The sequence below is a fragment of the Cavia porcellus genome, unplaced genomic scaffold (genome assembly GCF_034190915.1).
Source record: "Cavia porcellus strain 051 isolate PalLab524CR breed Dunkin Hartley unplaced genomic scaffold, mCavPor4.1 scaffold_11, whole genome shotgun sequence".
NCBI classification, from domain to species: domain Eukaryota; kingdom Metazoa; phylum Chordata; class Mammalia; order Rodentia; family Caviidae; genus Cavia; species Cavia porcellus.
In genome coordinates, this window is record NW_026947494.1 from 57063924 (window position 1) to 57088137 (window position 24214).

The 24214-nt window shown below is 40.3% G+C and overlaps 1 long non-coding RNA gene across 1 annotated transcript in view; it reads right to left on the reverse strand.

Moving 5' to 3' along the window:
* Positions 1–7627: 7627 nt before the first annotated feature.
* The window catches only part of LOC106025926 (uncharacterized), a 170601-nt gene continuing 154014 nt past the window's right edge, over positions 7628–24214 (reverse strand). The window contains exons 6-7 of the long non-coding RNA XR_001199519.2: positions 21171–21306; positions 7628–10129 (exon numbers count right to left, since the gene is read on the reverse strand). This is a non-coding gene — a long non-coding RNA (uncharacterized LOC106025926). The remainder of the gene's footprint in view (positions 10130–21170; positions 21307–24214) is intronic.

Below are 24214 nucleotides of genomic sequence, written 5' to 3' on the forward strand. Positions count from 1 at the left end.
TGTATTAAAGAGGCCACAGGTTCTAGCTTGAAGAGAGTCTTAGTGGGAAATTGAAATAATTTGAGCATTGAAATGACAAAGGAAGAAAAATAGTTATATAAGAGGATAATCTGATATTTTTAAAATGAAAATGAAAAAGAAGAGAACTCTTCCTTATAAAATAATACCAACTGATAAACAGGGAAAGAGTTTAGAAACAGAAATTTCTGTTTCATATCCATCACAGTGGTAGCTAGATCAGGTAAGATTCATCATTTCCCAATCCACATGGGTGTCTCCCTTCTCCCAGAAGACACCCTGATTCTGAATGATCTGCGTATTTTAACTCATTTGCTCATTCCTGAAATACACACTACCAACAACTTGCTAGATAAAATTCAAGATTCCTTTACAGTTTAATTTTTGAAGGCATATAGTCAGAGTATTTATTCAAAATGTGAGTAATTTTTCTACTGTGTGATTTTTATCCATTTGATATAAAGTTAAGTCCTTTTTCATCTTTTGTCTTTATTTTTAAATGTTTTGAAGTGGAAACCGTTAACATGGTTTAAAACTTAAAACCCAGTAAAAAGTTATGTTCAGAAAGGTCTCAGCCTCTTCTATATTTTTGTCCTTGGTTCCCACTGACTATGATAACCAACTTTATCAGTTTCTGGATTATTTCTCTTGTGTTTCTTTATGCAAAAAAGGACAAATTCAGTGACACTCTTTACGCCATTAACATTGGTAACCTTTGTTGTTGCTTTTGGATTTTGGAAGAATATGCAAGAAAATTCCAAAAAAAAAAATGAATTCACCCCCAAGACAGTATTTCTCATATCTTGTTTGGAGTTACAGGAGAAAATCCATTTGCCTTATAAACATCAGAAAACATGAGCAGCATCACAGAAAGAATGATGGTCATGCTAGTCGTGTGACTTAGGGGCCAAGCACCATGAAATTCCTCAACATGTGCATTTATTGTCTTGGCAACAAATGAGAAAGCACCTAACTTGTCCCTCTTTTGACTCCTTAGTTAATTAACTAGTTAGTCCTCAAGCCTAGCACTTCTTAGATTCAACACAGATCTAATCATATGTCTCTGTAGCTTAAAATCTTTACATGGCTTCCTATTACCCCCAGGACAAATCCCAAACTTCCAAACTTGGCAGTAGTCTGCCCTGCGTATAGACTATGACCTGTGCCTGTACGCACACATGCACACACACACATACACACACATCCTCACTCCTGCTTTTCTCAGCCTGTGCAGTTTGCTTTGCCCACTCTGACCTTAATACTTGAAATACTCTTACTAGAATGTAGGCTGAATGAATTTTACCTTGATCAATCCCATAAAGCAAATCGGTTTGTTGAGCAGCCGGAGAGAGCCTCTTACACTGCACAGCTCCCCAAGTCTGACGCTTGACTATGGGGTTTGCAACACAACCTCCTGTGACTGCAGCTACCAGGAGAGACATAGTGGAAACAAGATTTACAGATTTCACCTTGCAACCAAAGGACAGGAGGAGGAAAGCATACTGTTGTAATGGTATAGAACTTAGATCCCAATAGCTTCCTTAGCTCCAGTCTTGGAGGGTGACACACTCTGGATCTGCTATATGGAGATGACCCCTGCCCCCACCCTGCGCCTTTCTTAACCTATGGGCCCCAAGTTACTTCGGACAGCTTGTCTGCTTCAATTCTGCTTCCTTTTTTTGTTATTTCCAAACAAGCTAGTAAATCAAGAGTTCCCTAAGATTGTTCGTCTACTTATTCTTCTTCCTTCATTCCCATTTCCTGGGTCCTGCATCAGAGACTACACTACACTATAACCATCCCATAAATCCTGACATATAATCTTGGTCTGGATCCTTTAATTGTCTTCCACTCTATCTTTCTACTGGAAGAGAAGTCAGTACTGTGGTGATTTTCAGGATTTACTGTGAAAACGTAAAGAAATCTTCATCTGGAGGATTTCTGACCCAATGGGTTGGGGCGAGAGACTCGAATCTGCATTTCTAGCATGGCCCTCAGTAGTCCCAGCACCAGTTTAAGAACTACAATCAATAAGTAATCTGAGTGCCTCCGGTCGCACCTCACCCTAACTGGCCCATTAAGAGCTAAGGAGCCTCTTTCTTCTAGGTACCAGAATGACCATTCATTGGCCTGTGGAGTAAATCTAGGCAGAGAATTGCTCTCACCTGAAACAACTGCCCTCTACTGGCCTAGACAGGAGCTACAGCTCTAAAAGATTCCCTCAGCTCTTCACACAAATTAAGGAAGTGGTCACCTGTAACCCACACTTGAGGCAGGAGGCCTGCAAATTCAAGCTCGGCCTGGGCAACTTAGTGACTTAGTGAGATCCTGTCGCAATTTTTTTTTAAAAAACTAAAGATCTGGGGATGTAGCTTAATGGAAATGTCTTGGTTCAATCTCTAGCATTGAGGAAAATACATTTTTGAACAGTAAATGATATTTTATTCTCTACTCAATGATTATCTTGCTGGCTATTTCTACCCCATTTATCTGCTTCAGTGTGATTTTGTTAGAATGGGACAACAATGCTGATCTGTGCTTTTTATCTGTAAAGTTATCTTGTTGACACGCTCAGGATTGTCTCTCCATCACCCATTGCACAGAAAACAGTTTCACTAAGCCCAGCTCATTACACATTATTTTCTTCAAAAACACAATGGGATCAAATCAGGCCTGGCCTCAACAGAGCTGGTGCACATCAGTGAGAATGACTGCCAGCCAGCCAGCGTGTGGCCCCTTGTCCTGTCCCCAGATCTGCAGGGGGGAGGAGGCGGCCACATCGCCTCCCGTGGAGACTGCTCGTCAATGACGCTGGGATATGAACCCATTTGCCTTCCCATTAGAGGGCATCTGAGTTACTTTGGCCAAAAATGCATATGGTCGTCCATGGGAAGAGTTTTTAGAGTCTTCAGTGAATCAAGAAGAGACACGAAAGAGGTGGATAAAAAGTCTCAGACTATGTAGGATTTCAGAAAAAGTGAAGAGCCAGGCAGGAAGCAGAGCAAAGCCTCTGAGACCCTGGGCAGGTCTGACCTTTCCTCTCTCAGGAGCGCAGAAGCAAGAGTAGGGAGATGTGCGAGCCAGAGGGCTCCTATTTTGATTTGTCCCTCTGCCACTGACCACATGTACTTCGGGATGGCTCTCCAAGGCTTTTGGCAGTGCTGGAGGGGAGTCTGCACTCATACTGTAATGCTGATGACTGATCAAGCTAATAATATCAGCTATTTGACACAAAATAGGCATTCATGACTTTTTCTTGTGATAAAATATGTATAATAAAATTGACCGGGTAATTTTTTAAAGTATGCTTTCTGTGATATTAACATTATGATGCTACTATCACTAGTAGCTATCTCTGGAACTTTTTCACCATTCCCAATTGAAATATTGTTTTTGTTTTGCTGTAATTACTGGGGATTGATTCCTACAGCCTTTGCAATGAGCAACATGCTCGGCCCCTTTTAAAAAAAAACTTTGTTCTTCTTTTGCAAGAGTCTCACTAAGTTACCCAGGTTTGACTCCAATTTGCAATCTTCCTACCTCCACCTTCCAGGGTGCTGGGATTACAGGAGTGTGCCCCCATACCTGGTTTGGCACTGTTAATTTTTTGCTCCATTAGCTGATTTGGATCATAGTCCTAAGTTTCTTAGCATGGTTCCTAGTGCAGAACTAAAGCTACAACATCAGGAAGCATGGGACCTATTTTTAGCTTTGGAATTTTGTTTTTGAGCCATTTCATGTGTATTGGTTGATATTTTATCATTTGCACTCTTTCTCAGAAATCTTTCAAAGAGCAAAGAGAAAATCTTTTTAAAACCAGTAAGAATCTGGGTCCCTTGATGCCTTCCCGTAACCCCAGCTACTTGGGGGGACTGAATCAAGAAGATGGCAAGTTTGAGGCCAGCCTGTGCTATATAGTAAGGCCTAGACTCAAAAGTATATAAAATTACAACTAATAAACATTTTAAAAGTTAAAAAATATAATGAGAGAATAAAACTGATTCTATCTTGCAATTATTTTACAAATCTAAGATATATTTTGGATACCAGTGGTTTTGTTTCCTGTATTTTGAAACATTTGCCTATGTATTAGCATAGGCTTGATTTAATCTTTATTCATCAGTTATTGCCAACTATGCTCAAAAATGCAGAAATAAAATGAAATGTATTAAAAGTTAATACGACCATGAAATAAACTATCGGTATGACATCACCTTTAAATTTTCCTGTTGTCCTGCCCCAAGTATCCTGGCATTCTAGAACAAAGGCACCATCTTGGTAACCTCTTTATCCTCCAGTAAACACCTCTAGCCATGGCAAAAATAGGGAAACTTACAGAAGAAGATGTTCCATGACTATTCTATAAATCCTTAGAGATTTCATATAGGCAAAATCTCAGCCTACAAGTTTTCAGATGATGATATCCTAAATGAATTTTCAGAAAGTCTGGACATGAGTTGACATTCTATTCAGAAAGAGAGAGAGAGAGAGAGAGAGAGAGAGAGAGAGAGAGAGAAAGAAAGAGAAAGAGAGAGAAAAGAAAGATGCCATCAGATTAGTCACTGAACAGGAAGAACTTCATCATGCAGTGTTTTGTAATAAGAACCTGGACCATCATACATTGCTACAAAGATATGTGACAATATTCTTTTGTCCTGCATGGTACTTGTACAACAAAATTTCTTGCTATGGATCATGAGAGGACAAGGTAGGTTGAACAGAAAGATAAATGCAATGAAATCGATACTGTGGAAACCAAAAATAATCAGTGGAGTTAATTATTCTAACGATGCTTATGAACCTAAGTATGAAAATGAAGATGTATACTCTCTCACTAACAAATCAGAGACCATCAAAGTTTCCAAACATAGCTGGACACAGTGGTACACAATGTCAGCTCGTGGGAGGCTGAAGTAGGAGGATCACCATGAGTTCCAGGCCAGCCTGAGCTGCACAGTGAAAACAAGGCCAGCCTGAATTATATCACAAGATTTAGTCTCCAAAAAAAAAAAAAAGGAAAGTTTTGAAAAATATTTTGATAATATAGCCACAAGAAGATAAATTCAGAAGTGACGATAAGCGAAACCCTTCAGAGATATATCTGAAACACAGAATCATAATTACAAAATAGATACATTTCAGGATCATGTATGACAGTTGGTGACCAGTTAATGGCATTCAAAGGGAGTTTCCCATTTTAAAAATGTGGACTTCTACATAAAAAAATTGGAATTTTCTATGTTTAACATTTTTATTGACCATTCTAGTAAGATTTTTTCATAATAATTCTGGTTTTATTGCTGTAAATTATTCATAAAATGAGTAAAATATAGGAATATTGAGAGCCCATTAGACATAATCAGTAAATAGTGAAACCTATGGCTGGTATACTAAGGATTAAAGATTCAGTGTTTTTGTTGTGATTTTCCCTATCAGTATCACCAGAATCCATGAAGTTTCAATAGGTTTTGTAGTCTGAAAAAGAGACCACGTCCTGTGTTTCACCAAGCGGAAAGGACTGCTAGGTGGCAGCAGGTCTGAGGCCTCCCTAGTGAAATGATACCAGCAAGCTTCCCCACTCCAGAATGGAAAGGGCAGACACGCGGGCCTGATGCGGCCAGTGAGAGGGAGCCCACTTCCTGTAGTGTGGGTGAAACACGAGACCATATCAGCCCATCTTGCTGCCCAGCACCTACATCCTCTGATTCACAGAAAACTGAATGGCCATGAAAAGATTTGGTCTAGCACTTTCCCTGCCTTTGAAGATCTCAACCAAAGAAAGAAAGAAAGCAAGAAAGCAAGAAAGCAAGAAAGCAAGAAAGAAAGAAAAAGAAAGAAAGGCTGTAGCCCAAGTGGTTACCTTTATCCTTTCTGATTAATGGTTGTAACTTTTAAAGATGAAGAAAAAAATGAGAAATGACCATTCCAAAAAACCATAATACCAAATACAAAAAAGAATACCAAAGGAGTCAAAAATAAAAGAAAATAATAAGGTAGGGTTTCTCTAATAACTCTGAAGAGAAAAATCTAAGAAAATGAGTGAAGATGAAAACTCAGAGCTTCAGATATTTCTATATACACTTAAAAATTTATTTTTAAATGAGTGAATGTTACTGCCAGGGTTCATCTAGTCTTAAGGAGACAGAAGAAAGAGAAATGACTATGAGGCCATAGTTGGTCCCCATGGAGGAAGCTATTCAAGCAGTGGGAAAAAGTCCTTCTAAAAAAGCATGCAGCTTAAGCCACTCCAAAGCTGGGAGAGAAAAAACTTGACCTGGTAAGGTCCCTTCCAATTAAGATATATTATGTACAAGTACAAATTCCCCATGATGAGTGAGATCATTATGTATGGCAAAAAATGTGCTAATAAAAAAAATAAAGAAAAACAAACAAGTTCACACAATAGGCCCCAAAAGTAGAGGGCTTGGTGTAAAAAGTCAGCATTTCCTGGGGGGAGACTATTTAGCTTGACTAAAATTAATGGATCATTTGTAGAATAACGGGTAAGTATGGGTTAATGGTGACAGCAGTGCCCAGCTGCGTGGGTATCTTCTGTTTGTCCCTGTGGATCCCTTTGAAAGCTTCCCTAGCCTTCCTGCTGCCCCAGGAGACTACCCCAACAAAACCTCAAAGCAGGCTCCTGTAGGAATTGCAACAGCTGAGACTGACAGGGTCTTGTGCCAGCGGGAGACTGCAGGAGGGGTATCGAGCATAGGGTGGTGATGCACTTTTTTGCTCCCTGTGGAGACCTGATAGCTGAGTCCAACTAAAGGCCACTGCTGTTGTCAAGGTGGCCCCATCTGCATAACCTCTCCCTTCCCAGATTCTGCAAAGTCCTCTCTTCTCTTTGCCCTCCAGGCCTAGGGGTGATAACAGCTTTTTTTTGCCAACTCAAGGATGTGCTCCTTGTTCTTGGGCTTATTATCCCTGCTTGCACTTAGTAAACAGCCTATAAAATCCCTCTCTTCTAACCACTTAATTTGAATGTGTGTCTGTGTTTTGCTGGGACCCTGACTCTTCCTCAGAATTTCAAGAGAATCAGAAGCAACAGTGCACATGCATAAGGGACCTGACATGTGCTGCGTAATCATACAGTAATATTTCATCCGCCTCTTTTGATTCACTCACTCCTCTTTTTCACCACTGGCTAACCTTCTTTCTAGTCAGAACTTCACCTGATTCTTTAAAATAGAATTAGAAAACTTTTCATGCAAAGAGTCAGATTGTATTTTAGCCCTGTGGGCTCCATAGTTGGTTTTGATTGCCCGACTCTGCCCTCGTAGAATGAAAGCAGCTGCCCACAGCAAGATAGAAATGAAGGGGCACAGCTATGTTCCAATATCCCTTTATTTATGAACACTGAAATTTGAACTTCATATAATTTTCATAGATCATGAAATATGATTCTTCTTTTGATTATTTTTTAGGTCATCTGAAAATATAAAAAAACATTCTTAGTTCAAAAGTTGTTCAAAAAACAAGCAGCAGGCAAGATTAGGCCTCTGGGCCATGGTTTACCAAGCCCTGCTTTCACAGAGTTGTACGACTTGGCATTGCTGTAGCACCAGGGAACTTTTATGTCCTGAATTATTATTCTATATTTTTTCCATTTTCCTATTTTTAAGACTTTACAAATTCATTCTTGAAAGCCATAGCTTGCTTACTCTTTCCCATAATCTTTGCCAACTGGCTTTCAAAATCCTCTGCCATAGCACATTCAATCCACTTCCCTCCACAGGACCTTCTAGGGCAGTGCCCTTGAATCTGTTCCCAATCTAGAAACCCATTCCAGCATTTTTCATCTAGGAAAAGGCTTATCCAGGATGAGCCCAGTGCTATCCACTCCATACGGATGAGAACCCTAGTGTATGCAGACAGTAAAGTTAGGAAGGAGATTAGGTTTGTTTTTGCAGGACTCTACCTGATCATAGCTATCCTGGGCTTGTTTGTACTCAGGACATTTACTAACCTTCTGATTATTTCTTCTGGCCTCCCTTTTTGAAGAGCCATCTGGTCAACCTGATCAGACACACTGGTAGGTTTTCAGGTGCTTCTCTATTCCAGCAGCCATGCAGTAACATACAGTCAAAGAGATGCTTGAATTAAATCAGGATTTTCAAAATAATTACTCACCCAAAGCAGTAGGTTTCAATCTGGGTTACATGTTTCAATCACCTGGAAATGCTGATAATATACAATAATTAACTTACAATAATTAAAAATTTTATCTGCAACTTCAAAAGCTACACAGGTGATTATGGTGCAGGGAAAGGGTTGAGAGTCATATTCTTATGGTCAAAAAGGAAATTTTCTCACAGTTGAAGGAAGCCAGACTATACCTATTCTTATCATGATCCCTTTTAATTTTTGTTACTCTGTCATGCAAAGCTTCAGAAAGAAAGCAATTGAAACAGTGGGATTGAAGTAAACAATTTGGTGCACCTAAATTGTGGTTGCATTTTATTAATTACCCTTCATTCATATATTTGTTCATCCAAGATCATTAAACTCCAATTTTGTGCCCCACATTTTGCTAATACTGTAGACACAAATACAAGGAAGATAGGCATGGTCTCTGCCTGCATGGAGCTTACATTCTCTTTATCAATACATTTTTAATCATATGAATTAATGGGATACACCACAATATTTCCATACATACATACATTATGTTCATCTACCAGGAACATGCTCAGCTCCTGCACAATTCTTAGTTCCCAGAAGTCCTTCATACTTTCTTTCCTTTTTTTTTAATTTTGAAAGTAGTAAAATACAACAGAACCAGACAGAATAAAGCCAACTGAGGCCGTGTAGTGAAATTGGTACAGAACTTCATAGCAGGTTACCGGGATAACAGTAATAGGTATCACAGTATATTTTGTTATCTTTACAATAGTTGTTCTTTCAATCACGTATATCAAAATAAAAAGAAATACAGAACATTATAGAACTTATCAAAACAGAATATTGAATAGAGCAGTACCATTAATCAGAATAAAGGAAAACAGTAATAAAAATATTTGGCTTCAAAGAGATGATAGAAGGAAATCCCCCTTATTTGCTGTGGTCAACCTCCCAAGAGATGCTCAGATTTCTGGTTCCCATTTGCTAATGGGGGGACAGGGGAAGAGGGTAGGGGAAGTGGGATGTTTGACTCTAGGCCATGCACCAGTAGGTTCACTACTGCTTAGCAGGGAGTCAGGCTAGTTGCTTGGTTTCCTGGCGTCCTAAGTTCCAACATGGCGTGGATCTCAGGAGTTGCTGGTGGTTCTTCCCCTGGAAGGGTCACAGTCTACCACACCACAGTGGTTTACCAGGGAGGGGAGCTGCTTGCTTGGTTTCCCAGCATCCTAAGTTCCAACATGGCACAGATCTCAGAAGACTCTGATGGTTCTCCCCTGGAAGGGCTGTAGTCTGCCACACCACAGTGGTTTACCAGGGAGGGGAGCTGCTTGCTTGGTTTCCCAGCATCCTAAGTTCCAACATGGCACAGATCTCAGAAGACTCTGATGGTTCTCCCCCTGGAAGGGCTGTAGTCTGCCACACCACAGCAGTTTACCAGGGAGGGCAGCTGCTTGCTTGGTTTCCCAGTGTCCTAAGTTCCAACATGGTGCAGACCTCAGGAGTCACTGGTGGTTCTCCTCCTAGAAGAACCACAGTCAGCCACACCACAGCCGTTTACCAGGGTGGGGAGCTGCTTGCTCGGTTTTCCAGGGTCCAAAGTTCCAACATGGTACAGATCTCAGGAGACACTGGTGGTTCTCCCCCTGGAAGTTGCCACAGTCTGCCAGAACCACTTACCAGGGAGGCGAGCTGCTTGCTTGGTTTCCCAGTGTCCTAAGTTCCAATACAGCATGGGTCTCAGAAGACTCTGGTGGTTCTCCCCTTTGGAAGGGCTGCAGCTGGCCACACCACAGCCGCCTACCAGGGAGGCAAGCTGCTTCCATACTTTCTTTCTGACCCATTCTCCTTTACTTTTCCTTATCTCTAGTGATCACTGTTCCATTCTGTACTTCTACAAGGTAGACTTATTGGTTTCCATCAATGAGTTACAATATGTAGTATCTGGCTTGCTTCATTCAACATAACATTCTTGGTGGAACTTACATTCCTGTGGATGGAAAGGATGAACTAATTATACAATTATCATTTTTATAATTATGGATTGTATGGGATTCAAAGGGAATCTTCTGGGGATCTCAATTAATTGTACGAGATGGGAGAGGGCTTCCTTAAGGAAGTGAACTCTATGGCATGAATAAGAGTTAAGAATTAATGAGGCAAAAAATGCAGAACACAGAGGGAAATGTGCAAAGGCACTGTGGTAGAGGTACATGACCCTGGAGCTCTTGAAGAATTGAAAAAATACAGTGTGGGTGAAACTCAGCAAGGGAAAAGTGGTGGGGTACATGAGAATAGAAACAGGAAGGGCTTCGGTGACTTATTATGGCACAATATCTTAACTCATTTGTATTCACTAATATCTTTGCATTAAAATTCAGCACTAGCAACCTGCTCAAGATTCCATCACTAGAGCAAGGTAATACCTGCACTCAGATCCATTTCTGTCCAACACCCATGTGTAAGTCCTTTTTGTGACCCTAACCGTCTCTTTCACCAGTTTCTTCTGCCTTAGGAGTGTGATGTTTCATCACAAATTATAGAAATCCAGAAATTACAGATCTGGATTTAAATACAGAATTTCTTCACACAGAAAAAGAGCAGCTGTGCTTGTATGTAGACATAGAAACAGTAAAGAACAATCTAGAAAGGATCAAAAATATCAATCTTAGGGAAACTGATCTTCCTTTATGAAGGAAAAAATTTACCAGCACCTTCTAATCAGCCCTATGTTGATTCAAAAGGACTTCTATTTCTGGGCCCTAATATATAGTTAAGATCAATACAAACTGCCACTTTTTGTAGCTAGGGTATACCATATTATGAGTAAAATTGAAGCAATGGGATAGGACATTCTGGGACATGGTCAATGACAGAAAATTGTATAAATCTTCAAAAAATTTTGATCATATTCCAAAATCAATAATGTACATAATTAATCCAATCCTCTTCCAGATGGTTTGAGGAAAACTGAGTTAAATTCTAGAAGAAATGGTTAGTATACGAGATATAAACTGAACAAATAAAAACTCCATTCCAATCCCAAAATAAAACACTGAAAAATCTGCAGCAGATGGTATGGATAAATGTCTGACAAAGGCAGAAATGATTTTTTTTTATCATCAGCAACATGGATTTGAGAGCAAGACAAGGAGATTGAATTATAGGCAATACGGTATTGATTTTTGAAAATGGAAAAAAGATTGATTCTGGCTAGTACCTGAGGTAAACTCTGATCTCTATTAAAATATTCAGCTGGATTCTAGCATCAAAGAGGGACCTCAGCAGGCTCTCCTGAGACCTAGGGGAGGGAGTTAGAAATGAAGCATCCATCTTCCCATTCTTCTCCATGAACCCCGAGAGGTAGCCAACTGTATGCTCACAGCACTACACCCCCTGACCCTGGAGGACAAGCATGGTTGACCTTAGAGTGAAATTTCCAACATTCTTCCAGCACATGGTCAGGAAGACGGCTGAGCAGGGAGGGAGCCCTTGCTAAAACTATCATCAGTGTCCTGGCCACTAAAAGCACACTGCAGTTACTTGGAGGAGTGAAGGGGATGGGTTGTGATATGTGCATCCTCAGCTTGTTTCTTCTCTTAGGAATTATTTCTTTGCCCTTCATTCCAGCTACAACTTGGTGAGAGAGAAAAAGAAGCTCAAGTCATTACAGCATATCAAAGACATCCTCCAATAGAGTTCCCAAACCAACACCAAAAATGTCTGCCTTGGCCACTATGGAGGCCACTGCAAAGTCAGAGCTCAGCATAAGAACAGCCTCTTTCTCTTTCTCCCTTTCCAGAACACCTCAGGGGCCACCATTCTTTACATTTCTGCAGCCACCTTTCCCACAAGTAAAATGTTAAAATGCAAGACACTAGGAGAACTTTGTTTTAAAGAAAAACATGGCTTAAACATGTAGATTTATGTAATACCAGCCCTTTCCCCACCTTATTTACTTTTACTAATATAAACTTCTTCTCATTCCTCATCTTCCTGCATTAGAACACTTGATTTGACAGCCAATTGTCTCAGAATCCCAAGATTTGAGCATATTGTCCTCATGTCCATTGTGATGAATGTAGCTAGTGAATTGTCAGCCTCCTGTGATTTGTGATTCTCTGTGTAGGTTCCATGGTCAGAATATAATGCCTGGATTAATATTCACATCACTTAGGAATTTGGTAGAAAAACACAATCCAATGCCCCACCAAGACTTGCAGAACCGAAATCTGCATGTTAATCCCCAGGTAATTCTTTAGTACATTAAAGAGAGCTTGTCTGATGTGTAAGGTATCTGCCACTTCCCAGAAAACACATTGGCAGTAAATCAATTAAATATTAACTGTGTCATTAGCATGGGATTCTATAGAGAAGATGTAAGACAGAGTTGTTACTGCTATTTACAGCCTAGCAGAATTTATGTCCCTTATAAGAAACACTTAGGGACCTAATGAGACTATACATATAGAAATGGTGTTAATGCCACAGAAGTTCGAAGAAAAGAGAACTTGATGTGGACGGGCCATGGAGAAAGCAGTAATTGAACTAAGCATAAGTGGGATCCTACTAAAATATAACTACATGGAAGCTTTTCCAAAACTAAAATAGATGGTTTGAGTTGTCAGGTAGCATTTACAAACCATGTGAACCTTAATAAATCATTTATACTTTCTGGGCATTAAAAAGCCAAGAAGGTGACACGGTGCAGTGGAAACAGTAAGGTTTGGTGTCAGATGGACCTGGCTCCAGTTCTAGCCAGACTGTGGCACTTTGGAACATTTACTTTCCCTTGCTGAGCCTCACAATCCTGCTGAAATGGGAGAATACTACCTGAGGATCATATAATAAGAGATACACAAAGTTCCCTGCACAGCCTCTGTGACACACTGGGTAACAGTCGGACATTAGCATACTACTATTCCTCCCCCCTCCCTCCGGCAAATGTGCAGTAAATCTGGGTCTGGACTTGCAAAGAAATGCAGATGAGACCCTCCTTGAAGATCTCAAGTTGATGGGTAAGAAGTAGAATCATGCTGCAAAGAGAAATAACATAAGAGCTGCTGAGCAGGGCGTTCAGAATGTGTCAGAGAGTCAGGTGCTGGCTGGCGGTGGACTGGCAAGTTCACTGAGCAGAGGAGTGCAGAAGGACACTAGGCTTCCACGGCACAGCTAACCACTGTGCTGGTTGTTTGTCTCTTTAGTCTCAGATCCATTCTCTAAATTTCCCCTGCTTTAGTCTATGTATATGGACACTAGATCTCTTGTCCAGTGGCTCCTCTGTAGGATCAGCCAACAGGAGGCTAGAAGGCTTAACAGGAGAAAGAGGAAAGAAGCTGGGATTTTCACCCAGTCCTCTCCCTGCCATACTGGCATCTTGAGCAGTGTAATTTCTCCTGCAAACTCCAACTTGCAGAGATAGTCCACTCTACTGGGCTGCCAGTCTCTGGCTCTAGTGATACCTCTCCTCCTCCTGGGGTCTCCTCATCCTAAGATTGGAATAGTTTCCAGCCATTTCCCAATCTCTGGGGCACTTCACCGTGACATCTTTGGCTTCTCAGTTTTAACCCAATGACAGTGTCCTGTATCAGGTTCCATCTATTGAAAGATGAAACATGGTTTATGTCTTCTGACTAGCCTTTCACTGACATAGCATCTAAACCAAAACCTATTTCAGATTATTTTTGTGTAATTATGATAGAAAATATATAAATATAAGCTTCATCATGATTAATCTCCTTGTGAAAAGGAGGATAAGAGTTAAGTTCAGAATTCTTCAAGCAAAAAATATCACAGACCTACTAATATAGAACAAGTATTAATCTGTGACTGCACCGTATCACACTTTATCATTTGTATAGGTGGTCCAGAAAAGTGAATGTGAATGCAGATATTAATTCCACAGATGTAATTTGAGAGGTGTTATAATACCCAAAGCATAAATAATAATCATAATTCACTTAGGGAAGCTGAAGAGAAGGATCCCAAATTCAAGCACACCTTGAACAATTTAGTGACTTAATAAGACCCTGTTTAAAAATAAACAATTTTTAAAAGGGCTGGGAATGTGGCTCAGTATGAAGGATTCACTCCCTAGTACTGCAAAACAAATAAACACAAACTGGCAGTTACAGAGTATGGGTACAATGTAACTGAGAAACTCATAAAAATACATAGCTGGATCAAAATAGCAAAATGATATGCTGCCCGAAAAATGCATGGCTGTGTAGCTAAGAGAATATAATCAGAAACATGGCAACTCCATGGGTAGAGAAGAATATAAGAAATGAATCAAAAGGACTAAGAAGTGACAATACAAACTTAGACATAATTTCAAAATGATAGACAAAAAGAGCCAGGTTATTTTGAGCTCAAGGCAGTACAGATACTCTGGCTGTACTGTTGTTTAAATCGATGTGCTCTTTCCAAACTGCTTCCAATTCTCACAGTACTGACTGTTCCAAAGTCAACAATGCCTCACCCTGTTTTGCATACCTTGATAAAAAAAATAAGGAAAAATGTCAAAAATCGTAAGGTTTCAATATGAAATCTAGTCCAAAGGATAACAAGCTGGAGGACACGAGGAACAAAGGAAGCTAAAAGAGCCAGCTTGGCTGAGCTGTCGTACTTCTAGCATAGGCCCAAAGAAAATCAGGCATATTGTGCGGGACAAACAAATTCCAATTAGAGAATACACTTCAGTGCTGACCTAATTATCTAGTGTCCACTTCTCATTTTGTATTAGATGAGTCCAGGCACGTAAAATAAATTCTTGGACACTGCTCTTTCTAATAAGGAAAATTACTTCCTCTTTCTCCATGAAGCCCCAGATGGTCAGCAAACAAAATCTCAGTATATTATTTTTTGTTTCATTTGACTCTTGAATATTGGTTCTATAAGGATAATATTGACTTCCAGAGGTTCAACAGCATGTTTCCATGTGGTTAAGAAGGTTTTTCCCTGGGCAAAGCAGGAGCTCAAAAGAAAGACAAGGACTGTCATCTCCGAAAGCATGGAATATCTGCAAATTCAGTTGCTCCCAAGGAAATTCTTAGTTGAAGGAAGAATCAGGATTAAAGCTAACTATTCAGAGCTCCTTTTAAACTGGGCTGTTAGAATCTAAGTGTTCATGAGAAATCATTTTCAAATTTAAAAGGAGGTGGGAGAGAAGCGACTATAGTCTACTGTGATATAGTAAGGATCTGTCACATGATCTAATTACAGAAATGAAAGCAACCTAGGAATTATGTGGTCTATTCAAGCCTGCAAAGAGTATGAACAAAGAATATAATTATACATCAGGCCTGTTGATTAAACAATTACTATTTAAAGCAGATATAGATTTAAAATTAATTTGCTTCTGCATTCTGAGGATTTGGGGACTGAGATAAACAGTGTTTGAAGTTTAATTATCTGTGTGTAAGATGAAGGAGCTCATTTCAATTTGGTTCATTCTGCAGAGCATTTTGGATGGTGTGAAAGGAAGATTCCAACTTCGCTACAAGTCTCAGCACTGCTGAAAAGTGTGATTAAAGCAAGCATGAAGCCTTGCTCCACCTAATCCCTGCAGAATAGGGTAATATCACAGTGGGGTGGAGCAATCACAATTGATATTTAAGTGAAAATTAACTTGAAGTTGAGCTAGAGGGGAAAACTCACACTATATCTCCAAAAGAACAGAAGAAAACCAATCACACAGCCCCAACTCTGTGGCAGGAAAGCCAGAGGAAGGAACCTTCACGCAGGGGTGAGCAAATAGGGCACCTACCTGCCAGCTACTCTGAACAGAGTGATCCTTATCTGGGACCACGTGGGCAGTGCCCTAGGGCAGAATTTCAGGCTCCAAGTGTGAGCAGAGTAAAAAGGTGAATTGGAGTTGGTGTGAAAGACAATCAAGAGACTAGAAAATTCCAGAGGTAAAGAATGTTTGTTGATATGTGTGGACTTGTGTCTGTGTTCACACACTAAGATCAAAACCCAATAGACATGATTTCCTCAAACTGAACTCCTAGGTTATCATGAAAGGGAAGAATGAGAAGTGACCTGGATGGACTTAAGTTCTCTTTCCTCAGGAGGAGGAGGCAACTTGGGGAAGAGGAAGGAGTTTAGAAGAGGCAAACCTTATGATGAAATCCCAGCTCTGTCTCTTGTCAGATGGGTCACCTTAGCAAAGCGTTGAGCTCCTTGAGTCCTCTCTTTTTAAGAGTAAAACAGGGTTCTCTCCCTCTCTGGGCAAGTATAGATATGAAATATGATAAACCTAGAAGTATCCTTTCCATACTCGGCCCTCTCCCCTTCCAGTGGTCACCACTGCTTTCTGAGTAAAAGTGAATCGCTCTAAGGCAGCATGTGAAGTGTGGTGATGTCTCCCCACTGCCACAGGCTCCTCCTCCCCAGCACTGCCTCTCAGCCACTCAGTTCTTTCCCAGGCCTCCATCTTTCCTCTTCCTCAAAGCTTATCCCTTTACTTCTTTCTCTGCATTGGAACATAGTCCTCCCCTCTTCAATGCCTCCTTCAGATCTCACTTGTTATCTTAGGTGGTGCTTCAAGCTCAGGCACTGAAGACAACAACTTGGGTTCAAACCTCAACTCCACCACTTGCTATACTTTACTTCCATCCACGTAAGATTCAGCTTCCTTCTCTGCAGAACAGCTTATTACATAGAGCTGTCACAGAGCCCTGCAAGTTAAGGCATGCTGTGGTTTCAGAACAGAGTCCAGCTTGTAGGCAGCTCTGGGAAGTGACTCCCGTCACAGCTCCCAAAGACTTCCTGCTATAGTTTAGATAGGAGTGTCTCCCAAAGCCCAGGTGGTAAAGGCTTAGTCCCCAACTTGGCACTACTAGGGATGGGGCATAGCAGAAGTTCTTAGGTCGGGGTATGGATAGTAGAGCTCCAGCCACTTCCATTTCTCATTTTTGTTCCCTGCCACGAGGTGAATGGCTTTGCTCCATCATGTGCACCCCACCATCATATACTGCTCACCAAAGGTCTAAACGCAATGGGACCAACCTGCCACAGACTGGAACCTCAAAAACTGACAGTCAAAATAAAGCTTTTCTCTTTATAAAATTATTGTCTTGGGTATGTGTTACGGCAACAGAAAGCTGAATAGTACATCTCCATTCCATTCCATTTATCACACTTGTGATTCCATGCATGATCATTTTTTTAAAGAGGATAAAACAGAATAAAATCAATGAAAACAAACCAGTGTAAGAGATACAGGGCTTCAAAACATTACAAAATCAACAATAGTTACCATAATACCTCTTCATATCTTCAAAACAGCTGCAGACATAGTAAAAATCAAACAGAACAGACTAGAATAGAAACAATGAATGCAATAAAGGACTTCAAAACAAGCCAATATTAAATCCAAACTTGTTACCATAATATTTTTTGCTATCTTTAAAATAGCTGCTCCTGCTATCAGATTTTGGTATAATCAAACAAAACAGAAGAGACAATATAGAACTAACAAAACAATCAAAACAGTATAGGACTTCCAAAACAACACCATAGGGAATCAACAATGGCTACAACCCTGAGAAGGAGAGCCCTCCTAGATGTCACACTACATACTGCTATCCTCTGAGCCTATGATCAGACCACTGGCCCTAGCCCTGAAACAACAAAGTATCACAGGCATCCAATTGCATTTCACCTCCATAGCTATCATCACAGCCTGGGTTTCCCCGCATAAGCCTGTCGCTCACAGCATGCAGGGAGGGGATTGATAGTTCTTGTTTGCCAGCTTATGCTCTAGAAGGAGATGGGGTCTCACCATTCCAGTCCAGCGGCAGCCCAGTGCATCACGCTGGTTCCCAGACTGGGCTTGCAAACTTGCTGGTGTCGCATGATTATTTTTAACCTGCCTGTTTCTCCACTAGAATGAATACTCCATGGGGCAAAACTTTGCCAATGTTTGCTCCATGTTACAGATTTTGTTCCTGGTTAAGTACACATTCAGACATTTGCTGAGCAGGAAAAAAATGAATGAAAAATGCCAGTGTCTGATGCATAGTAGTGTCTCAAAAAAATACTAGCTTTAAAATAAAAACATTTTAAAACCAGCTACTAATGCCAATTGATTAGTAAAAACCAATATTATTATTTGCTCTACCTAGTGATTCTCACTTAGAAGTGATTTTGTCACCCAGGTGGCCTGGTGGTGGTGGGAGTGCTACTGGCATCTGTGGTGCAGGTCAGGGAGGCTTCTAAACATGCTTCCATGCACAGGTCCACACTCCCAAGCAAGCAACCGCCCAGCAGAAAATGCCAGGAGTTCCAAGACTGAGAGACTCTGAATTTTTCTTCTGTTGTTTTCCCTGGTAGTTTAACTCATGCAATATTATAGCAGGCAACTCCAACCTGCCACAGTCTTGCCTTTTACCCTGTCCATATCCCATTATTCAAGATTATTGTTGCTTCTCTCCCTCTCCCCCAAAGTCTACTGGACACTCTTTGAACACCCACTTTCCTCACATCCCTTTGTCAGTTATGAGATTGAAATGTAGGAAAGTAGGAAAATACCAAAGGAAAATGCACACTCTAAAAATTTCCTCCCATTCTCTTCATGCTTCTCTATCATGAATACATCCCTGCTTGTGGCAGAAGTTTCAATAGAGGCAAAATGTGAACAATTTCACTTGGCTTTTCCCATGGAGCTACTCAAACAAAATACTTTCAAATAAGTTTATGTAGCAAAAGAATAGGGCAGGGATAACATATGCTATCTGTCATGCCTAATACAGAGACATCTCTAAGACAAAAGAGAACTCAATCTAACGATAAATGTTGTGCTCAAAATTACCAAAATGTGAAGTCACAAGGATGGATTACATGATCAGAGTGGGGAAAGGGAGCAGATTATTCTGAAGTGGAAAATCACATAATGCCAAATGCTCATGGGTACACAAATGCTAGAAATTACCATAAAATTTAAAATGTAATATTTAATTGATTACATAAAACAACATGTACACAAGAGTTAAAAATTATATCAAAAAAGTATAAGTACTGGCAAGAACATAGAGAAATTGGAAGCCCAAACAAACAAAAATCTCAGCACAGGTCTTCAGTTCTCAAGAAAATCATTCTGATTCACATATTCAAAGCTGTGGGCTTTGAATATCTACCCTTTGTTCTAAACTCTCATTGCCTCTTTCACAATCCAATTTTATCTCCAAAATTCATTGTCTGAGGGCAGAATGATTCAGCCAGTAGGGATACTATTTGGTAATTCCTCAGAAAGTTAAACATAGAATCATCACATAATCCAGAAATTCAGCTCCTACAGTTAGACCTAAACATTATGAAAACAAATACTCAAACAACAACATATAAATTCATATTCATAGAAACACTATTTACAATATCCAAAATATGCAAATGACTTGAATGTCCATTGATAGAGGAGCTAATAAACAAAATGTGGTATATTCACATAACAGACCATCATTTAGCCACAAAAGGGGAACATACTCATACATGCTACCACCTAGATAAACCTTCCAAAATAGTATGCTAGCTTAAAGAAGGTTATATATTATAAAATCCCATTTATATGAATATCTATAATAGATAAATCCATAGAGGCAGATGCGGATTGATTTGCCAAGTGCCAGTGAAAAAGGAAAATACAGAGAAATTGTTTAAAGGGTAGGCAGTTTTACCCATTAAGCAATATGAAGATGTTTTGAAGCCAGACTAAGGTAGTTGTTGCAAAGTACTGTGAATGTATTAATTGCCACTGAATCTTGCACATTAAAATGTTTAGTTCTATGTTGCATAAAGTTAACCTTGGTAATCTTTTTAAAATACTGAAATTATCAAACATTTAAAAAGAGAAAATACTTCAAAATGGAAACAGAAGTGATAGCCTGGGAGAATTGTGGGTAATTTATTTTTAAGTTTCCACCATGATTTCATTTTTGAGTGATACATAAAGGCTATAAACATTTTAAATGGTATGTGAAAGCACCAAAAAGAATGCAGAAGTCATCAGTATTTTAGTTTTTTCAAAACATTCTTTAATATTTATGTTGAATTACCTTTGCAGTTCAAAACAATGACCCAGACATGGTGGCACATACCTGTAATTCCAGGCTGAGGCAGGAGGATTGGCGTAAGTTTGAGGACATAATAAGGAAGAAAAGAGGAGCAGAAGTGTGGGACTCAGGATCACAAAGCAAAAACATGTTACTGATGACGCAACTACTGATGAAGGGTTTTTTTGTTACCCACCACTACAGCTTCCATATTTGCATCCACTCAAAATTCATAGGCTGAAATTCAATCCCTAGTGGAGGTGGGGACTTTTAGAGGCAATTAGGTCATGAGGATAGAGCCTTCATCAATAGGACTAGCACCCTAATGAAAGACATCCCAGAAAGCTCTCATCACTTCCATCAGGTGAGGACACAAGAAATCAGACATCCATGAGTCAAGTCCTTGGCAAGCGCTGAACCTACAGAACCCCAATCTTGGACTTCTAGCCTCTAGAACTGTAAAAAGTAAGTTTCTGTAGTTATAAGGCATCTATGCCTTATCTATGGCATTTTGTTGCAGCAGTACAAAGTGTCACTGAGGAGGTGTTGTTTCTAAGGAAGGACTCAAAAACACCACCCTACATCACAAATTCAGAGTGGCTTTTGGTTTTGAATATTTACCCTTTGTCTCAACCTACCAATGGACTCTTGCAACCAGTAGGATCAAAAGCAAGCACACTCACACGCGCGTGCACATGCATAGGCAAAGGAAATAAAAGTGGATGATAATCATTTATCTTCTATTGTCAGAATTATCAATGTTGGGAACAATGTCTAGTGAGTTTTCCAAATATAGAGTTTCTCATAGCTGAGCTCCCTGGTATGGGAAGGCTATCCCAAGCTGATGAAAGTCCCAAGGCCTCTCTCTTTCCGTGGGGGAACTTAGCATTAATTTCTCCCCAGATGTTTTCCTTGAGGAAACAGGACCACAAACAATCACATAAAAGTTGACAAGTCAGTCATCGTTCCTCTACTTACCTGCAGTGCGTGATATATAGATGCAAAATGTCCACTGCAGGGTCCAACAGAGAAACATACCCAAAAGAAGGCAGAGGAAAGAGACAAAGATTTGATAGAGGAGCTAATAAACAAAATGTGGTTCTCTTGTTCTGACCTGTGAGTGAAGACAAGAGATCAGTGAAAACCTGAAAATCAAAGTCCAATTTGCTGAAGTTATACCAAGCAAAAACACTTTTGTTTCTCTCCTTCTTCAGATTCTAGGATTTCTGACCCAACCCAAAACTTTCCCTGATCAAGACATTGAAATACAGCTGTCTAAAATGAAATTGATTTTATTCTGGGTTTCATCGAAGTGGCTGTGAGGCTCAGGTAATGACTCTGAAAAGGAAGACTTTTGTATCTTCAAAAATATACATTTGTATATAAACCAAAGCCAGACCACCAAAGGTGAAGCACTCCTATGCCAAGCTCTGAGAAAACAGAAAAATGAAAATTTCCTCATGAGAAACATGTCATAGAACCAGGACATACTACTATGCTGTCCACAGAATTGTTACTAATTCTACTTCTAGCAGGCTTCAAGAGCAAGGCAGATGGTCAGTTTATACGGATCAACATCTGGAAGCCTGTTCCACGTAACTCTGTAGAAGAGGAAAGTCAAACCTCAGGACTGACCTCTGCCCATCCCACCTCTACCAGCCTAGAAACCCTCACAGTACAGTATGTCTCTGAAATTTCTTAAGATAGCTTTATGAAATTGAACTATGGTTGCCAGGCTTATTTTTTGTTTGTTTGCTTGTTTTTAAGGGTAGAAAGTATCTAGCAGCCATGAATACTTCATTTAGCTTGTTTTTCTAATACATTGCAAGAAGCCCACTCTTCAGTCCTGGACTCTTCCAAATAGTCCATCTCAATATCCCATCCATCTTCTGGAAAAATTTCATCCAAGTCATCTATTAAGCCTTTCTCATGCACCTCAAGGTGAATAATTTAGTGATCAAGACTTAGGTAGTGACCTAAGTCACCACTAAAGGGAGACTGCTTCACCTCACAGAGAAGGGTCCTCGGGGCTCTGTGGAGATTTACCACTAGTTGCCAAGATCTGTTTGGAGTCAGAAACAAAGTGCAGGTCCAGACTTTCAAACCTGGCCTCAGAGTTTCTTGTTCCACACAGACACAGAAAACGCAGCTGCCTCCACTGGAGAGGTGAGCACTGAAATAACCTTTCCTTTTGATCCGTGGTGGTTCCTGAGTTTACCACTAGGCTCACTCCTCATAAGTATTTCTGACAGACAAAGCCTGTAATGGAAGCATTTTAAGGTGTTGTCAACCAAAAGTAATATAGGTTAGCTAACAGATGATGAATGTGTTATACTTTATCAGGACAAGCTGGTACCACCCTCCCAAGAAGGTCATGATAGGTAAGTCTAGGCCAGCAGCCAAGAAGGAATGGGAGATCATTCTAAAGTGTGGGATTTTCTAGGACCAGAAGAAATGAAACAGTAAAGGAGATAGTGATGCCCAGTGAGGGTGGAGGATGAAAGTTCTGGATATTTGGCTGGTTATTAAATGGAGCAAAAAGAACAGAGGAAATGAAAACCAGATTTGACTGAGTTTACAAATCTGCCCACAGCCAGTGCTGCTTCCTAGAGAGACCAATGGAAGTAGGATGTATTTTTGCAGGGTAATGTCGTTTCTCCTCTGATGCTGGGCACCACTTCTAAGGAACCATAAACTGTGACAGAGCTTCAAGACTAGGTAGGAGCCTGGAAAGATTCAGGGAAGGGCCAGAAGTCTCCCAGGGGTGGAGGAGTCTAGAAGGCCAGAGGCCTTGGGGTGACAAGGGATGCCATGCTGGTCCCTCTCCTGGGAAGAGGAATGCCTGACTGAGCTCAAGTTTTGGCTGAGCCTAAATCCTGCTGGGCTTTCTGACCTAGCAAGAGAGGATATGAGAAAGAGCTGGTGACCTGGTAGTCCCCTACCAAAGTGGGCATAAAAGCCATGGTTAGCAACCTCAGGGCACTCTTGCCATTTTCCTCTCTTCCAAGATCCTTTTGCTCCCTCCAGGACTGTGGAGGAAAACTGTCGAGAGACACAGCTTATTTAGTTGATGAAATATAATTACTTAATGATGAGTTGATAGAGCTTACTTTCAATTTTCTTATTACAGATGCGGGTTGGCAACAGATTCTTCTCCAAATCTAAACACTCCTCACATTTCATCTGTACCACTTCCCATGGTGTCACGCTTACTTCCTGCGATGCCCAACCTTCATACTGATCTTTGGATGTATTAGGTTCTCTTAGGACCCATCCTCAAGGAATTGGTCAAGCGTCCTTCTCCTTGTCTACAAACACCTTTCTATCAACGAGACTTACCTGTCCTGTGGTTCATTCCCTAGGCCTTTGCCTTGTGCTATCTATTCTGATAAACTGACCTATGCTAAGAGAGAATGGGGATTAGAGTTTGCTACCAGAATCAAATGAGAAAAGTAATACTGAGAGATGAATATTACTCTCATTTTAGCAGATTAGGCCTCATAGGTAACAAACTGACATTTTGGTCGGGGTTCTAGAACATGCATCTAGATGAGTGGTTCTGCTCTGGGGATCCTCAGCCACCAGAGCTGGTTGGTATGAAAGTGAGGAAAACAGGAGCAAGCCTGCAGCCTCTGGCTCTCCTGCATCCAAGATTTCAAAGCCAGCCACCCGCTCCTCTTGTGGCAGCTGCCCATCCTTCGGCCAAACCACATTTTGATTCATTCAATTGAATCCATTAAAAAATCTATTTTGATCAATGGTTAATAAAATAAGCTGTTTGGAGGATATAAGACCAGTAATGAACAGTTAGTTCCCAATTATAGAAAATTGCATTCCCTGGGGCCAAAGAGCATATAAAATCTTCTGCAGTTGGAAAATAACATTACTGAGGGACTTGTTTTCTTAGAAAAAGGTGAAACTGTTTTGATTTCAGACTCGGCTCTGTCACTTTCTAGCTTTGTAAGATAGGACAAGTTGTTTAAATGCTCAGTGTCTCAAGCGCTTTATCTATAAAATGGGGA